The 6,260-nt window shown below is 30.8% G+C and overlaps 1 pseudogene; it reads left to right on the top strand.

Annotated features, from left to right (window-relative positions):
• LOC104768002 lies at nt 2,678-6,059 on the top strand (annotated as a pseudogene).

The following is a 6,260-nucleotide window of genomic DNA, read 5'->3' on the forward strand; positions in this document are numbered from 1 at the left end:
CATTAATATATTTATGTCATTGACCAGTAAAATACAAATAAATTTGTATATATAAGATGAGCTATGCTTTGATGTAGATAACAAAAGTTGGTGAGAAACCTAAAAAATAAAATAAAAAAGAGAGCGTTTTTGACTCCTTTTCCTCCTTAGCTTCCGGGGATTATCTCTCTGTTCTCCGTTGCATCTACTTTTATCAATCAGGGCCCCATGTCCAATCCCAGTCTATGGACCCACCTTCCTTAATGGGCCTCACATCCTCTCACTCGGCCTGTGTGCTCATCCATATATGACGGCCGGTTTGCTACGTCTGGGAGGCTTTAAAAACTTGTTACCGTCCCTACAAATCACCACATAATATTTCCCTGTGTTTTGTGCTCACTCGCACAGTTCCGACAGTCACTTCCCGGAAGGTCACCCATCCTGAGACTACTCCAGCATAAGCACGCTTAAATGTGGAGTTCTCTCAGGACCCTTGATCGAAAAGATAAGTACACTTTGGTGACATAGGTGGTCAAATCAATTCTTTTAAACCTCTACGCAAGTCTTTGAAACCGGGATGTCACATTAATTAACATGTATATGCTTTACGTGGAACTGACCAAAACAGTGGTGCAAAAAGATGTTACATTGTAGGTAACATGTATGTGCTTTAGGTCACGAGTGCTAACTGTTTTATATCTGGATAGATGTGAGAGGTTGTGAGTATGTGACATGTTATATAAGCGGCAAGCGATGCCAGAGTTACAAGTCATCTCTCGTACTCGAAAAGCATTATGTAGTCAATTGCTCAGGATCCAATAACTAGCTTTGACAAATTGATTCGACTATCCAGCAGTCCTCGATATTATCATATAAAAACTTCCATCAAATATTTACCGTAAATATCCCTTTGATGGAACTAAAAAAGGGGAGGAAGATACTTTTCTTATGTTACATACATTTGTGTCTCTCCCACACGGCCATACATGACCTATGATGTCTAACTAGATTCTTGTTCCATTCATCTGACCATTATTTTTGGCATGGCTCATGTCTATCCGACCATACATGCTTTTTAAAAATGTTTCAATGTCTTTTACGCCTTAAACTCTACTTAGTTTACTCAAACATTGATTTTAATCTCCATATATGCTTGACACTCTCTTTCTCGAGCATTAGATTCTTAATTTGTCTAATCGCTTGGGCTTATATTCATTATGACTTGAGCAACAAATAATGTTCAATAAAACAAAGCTATGTCTCATTTCTGTTTTTTTAAAATGTTGTTGTTTTAGGACCTCACTTGCCTCCGTCAATAAGGATGACCCCCTATCAACTTTGTACAAGTTTACAGATGACAAAACTCTGTCTGCTCCTTAACAGTTGAATTGCGCTCTCTTAATCCATCTAGATCCAACACTTCTGGTTCAACGGTACGACGAATCTAACTTAGGGGCTGTTATTGGAGATATGATTTCTAAATCCATGTAGAATTGTAAATAATGGAAATGCATATAGATTTTGAAATAACATGATTTATGCTTGGATTTGAATCCTTCTATTTTACACTTTCATATCCATTCAAATTCATTTAAAACATAATGTGGATTTTGAAATCCAAAAACAAATCATTAAGAGGGATGTATTGAAACCATCATTTTGGAGGATTTGATGGGATTTAGAAAATTTGGAATTTGATAGATTTTAGGGAAGTTGATATGATTTATGGTAAAATTCTTTCAAATCCCACCTAAAACCATGATATTTGGATTTCTGTATTTTTAACTAAACAAATCCTCTCAAATCCTCTCAAATCCCTAAAATTTAATAAAATCCAAATCCACAAACTGTTTTGAATAACAATGGATTTTAAAGTAGATTTTTAAATTATCAGTTAAATAATAGTGAATTTTAATAGACTTTTTAAAATCCATGATTGAATAACATATGATTTGGAAATTTTACACAAATCACTTAAAATGTCAAGTTGAATACACCCCCCTAAATGAATAACATGGGATTTTAACAAGTATTTGTAAATCATATAACCAATAACACATAATTTTGATAAGTATTTTAAAATCAATGATTGAATAACACATGATTTTTGTTTGGATTTCCAAATCCATTAAAATCATAAAACCAATAACTCACCTTATATATTTACCAAAAAATATATTATTCATAGATATAAAACATTGTTAACTTATATAGATTACTTTTTATCTTTGAATATTTGAATACCTTATATAACATTAATATATTTATGTCATTGACCAGTAAAATACAAATAAATTTGTATATATAAGATGAGCTACGCTTTGATGTAGATAACAAAAGTTGGTGAGAAACCTAAAAAATAATTTAAAAAAGAGAGCGTTTTTGACTCCTCTTCCTCCTTAGCTTTCGGCGATTATCTCTCTGTTCTTCGGTGCATCTACTTTTATCAATCAGGTCTCAACTTATTTACGCACATCTATCCAAAATTTCATGTTACGTTAGCAAATATAGCTTTCACATTAACGTATGTAGCATGAGTTTGTTTCATTTTTTCGTTCTCTTTTTAAATTTCCATCATAATAATACAATATTATATTTACTTTTAATTTCCCTCTTAGATCTTGATTTCTCATTTTCAGATATAATAGTGTAAATTAAAAATATTTATTTTGTAGATCCAACGTCTTTTGTTATTATAATGGATCCCCTTACGGTCACAACAGAAGCTGAGCTCATCCCTGCCATTATTACGGTCACAACAGAAGCTGCGGTTGTCCCTGCTATCGTTACAGTCACAACAAAAGCTATCCCTGCTACTGTCACGGTCACAAGAGAAGCTAGGGTTGTCTCTGCTAAGCGATCAAAAACTACAAGGTTTGTTGATATACATATCTGGGATTATAGTATTTTAGAAGCCCCGCTTTTGAAATTAAACTTTAGATCCTCAATTTCAGATGTCTCTATATTGTTCAAAATTTTGTATATATGGGTCTCAATATTTTTTTTTTTATTCCAAGAATGATTTTCAAAATATGTTGCTCTTCCTTCCTTTTAACATTGTTTCTTATTCAATGTCCTCTTTCTTGAACAAAATTTTTTTTTTCTTCTTTTAAAAGTCTTATTTTTATTTTATTTAATATAAAATTTCCATAATTCATTTGATTTATTTTTTTTTAAATTTTGCAGTTATTAGATTCGATGTATTTAAATAAACAAATCTTTTATAGATAACACCATCTTAAATGTCTTTTTTTTTTTGGTACCGTCACGGTCACAAGAAAAGCTAGGGTTATCTCTGCTAAGCGATCAAAAACTACAAGGTTTGTTGATATACATATCTGGGATTATAGTATTTTAGAAGACCCGCTTTTGAAATTAAACTTTAGATCCTCAATTTCAGATGTCTCTATATTGTTCAAAATTTTGTATATCTGGGTCTCAATATTTTTTTTTTTATTCCAAGAATGATTTTCAAAATATGTTGCTCTTCCTTCCTTTTAACATTGTTTCTTATTCAATGTCCTCTTTCTTGAACAAAATTTTTTTTTTCTTCTTTTAAAAGTCTTATTTTTATTTTATTTAATATAAAATTTCCATAATTCATTTGATTTATTTTTTTTTAAATTTTGCAGTTATTAGATTCGATGTATTTAAATAAACAAATCTTTTATAGATAACACCATCTTAAATGTCTTTTTTTTTTTGGTACCGTCACGGTCACAAGAAAAGCTAGGGTTATCTCTGCTAAGCGATCAAAAACTACAAGGTTTGTTGATATACATATCTGGGATTATAGTATTTTAGAAGACCCGCTTTTGAAATTAAACTTTAGATCCTCAATTTCAAATGTCTCTATATTGTTCAAAATTTTGTATATCATGGGTCTCAATATTTTTTTTTGATTCCAAGAATGATTTTCAAAATTGTTTTTGGGTAGCCTAGTCTAATATGTTGCTCTTCCTTCTTTTTAACATTGTTTCTTATTCAACGTCCTTTTTTCTCCTTTTTATTTTAAAAAAATATCTTGAACAAAATGTTTTTTTCTTCTTTTAAAAGTCTTATTTTTATTTTATTTAATATAAAATTTCCATAATTCATTTGATTTATATTTTTAAAATTTCGCAGTTATTAGATTCGATGTATTTAAATAAAAAAATCTTTTATAGATAACACCATCTTAAATGTCTTTTTTTTTTGGTATAGTGGTATAGACCAAAAAAGAAAAAAATCTACCTCATATAACACTATTATACTATATTTCAATATTTCTTCATTAGATTTCATATATCCATTTATCATTAGTTTTTGTATATTTTTTTCTTTCTTTTAAATTTTGTTCAAAAGCTAATAAATCTAGAGTTCCCATTTCTAAATCTTGCCTTAGGTGGACACCCACGACCATGGATTTGTTCTAATCATAGAGGATGTTATTTGATTTTACCATTTTATGAACTGTCTTTATATATTAACCGAGTAAAAATGTTTTTGCAGCCACTTACCTCTTCCTAGACGCCAATTTTATCACTCTCAAAGCGGTCAGGTGATTCAAGTTCCTTGACCAACTTCTTTTGAATACTCTTTTACTTGCAAGTTATGATATTTCTCATGAAATTTTGTATATACTTAATTGGTCCAATTCAAATTTGAATAATTGTTAGTTGTGTCCATGTTGTCTCCGTTTTATTGTCACTAACCAAAAAACCTGCATGTTTTTTTTTGTTACAAAGCCAATGACACTTGATGAAGTACTCTCTGACCGAGATAGTGAAAATGAAGCCGAGAATGTGGTTGAGGCTCCAGATCTGGTATATTCCATGGTTTATAAAACAACCAACAACAAATTGATATATGAAGTTACTTGCTAATTACCTTTGAAATTTTGTAAAAACTGCACATCATTGATGATTCTATGGAAGAGAATAAAATTATGGAGATTTTCATTCAACTCTAGAAATCTTTTGTAAAAAAGAATAGGTAACATGAATTTTTACGTTGAACTTATAACGTCCATTGTTATGTCTTGATTAATAGTTTTGGTCAAATAAAAGTTATAAATTGTATTGCAGAGTTCTCGCAGATGCTAATATTCCTTGGGCATGTGAAGAATTTTCAAAATTATACAGGAAAGAATTGCACGATAACTTAAAACTCGACATGTAAGTATTATCACTCCAAAATTCTATATATACACCAACATATATATGCATACACTATATTAAATTGGGTTTGTACATTTATTGGATTTTTTTAATAATAATTTCTGGTGCTGGCGATTATTCATGATGAAGCAATGGGATTATGGAATTCTTGACTCAACCACCATAACCAAATGCAATACCATCATCCAGAAATACCCTGCCACCTCAGATATGGATGTTGAGGAAAATGATCATAAAAACAATAAGAAGTAATTGAAAAATCTCCGATGATTTAAACGATGCTGTTCATTATATTGCAACTTTATATATTTGTTATTATTTATAAGCAAAAACAAATACTCCCTCCATTTCAAAATATAAGATGTTTTAGAGAAGTTTTTTGTTTCATAATATAGGATGTTTTCAATTTTCTATGCAATTTTTAGATTAGTTTAATATTTTATATTATGCAGTATTGTTTCTGATTGGTTGAACTTGTTAAAAATAAAGACTTCTTAATCTGCATGCTTTAGTTAAAACATCCAATATTTTGAAACGGAGGGAGTACCATTTTTTTAATTATTCTGTTTTGTTTTCTTTTGTTTTTTTTTTTCTAGTGAGGACAACAGAAAAACTACTACACATGCATCAGGTAGTGAATCTAGTATGTGTAGAAATGAGGAGAAACATGAAATGGATGTGGGTGTGAAAGCTCTCAACACTGAATCTTCGCAAGTTGTGGACATGGCCACACTTTTTCAAAGGAACAAAGGAAAAAGGCTGGTCAAACAGACTCCGAAGATGAAAGAAATGATAGAAACAAAATGGATACTTTCCTTACTCGTGGAAGTAGTAGCCGAAGAGGTCATGGTGGTGGAGGCCGAGGTGATCGTGGTTGCGGAGGCTCGGGCGATCGTGGAAACCTCATCTAGTGATTTCTAGTGGGCTAGTTCTTTCGTTCTATCTTTTCTTGTTTTTTTTTTTTTTTTAACTTTTAAGTTTATGTTGTTTCTCCATACCTAAGATTAAACGTATGCTTAATCACTTGTTCTCTCTGAAATGCTCTTTCAAAATGTTTTACCCAAAAGTCATAGCCATTTAACGACTACTCAACATTTTAATTTTAATTATGAATTTTTGTCC

This window comes from Camelina sativa, chromosome 19 (genome assembly GCF_000633955.1).
Source record: "Camelina sativa cultivar DH55 chromosome 19, Cs, whole genome shotgun sequence".
Lineage (NCBI taxonomy): Eukaryota > Viridiplantae > Streptophyta > Magnoliopsida > Brassicales > Brassicaceae > Camelina > Camelina sativa.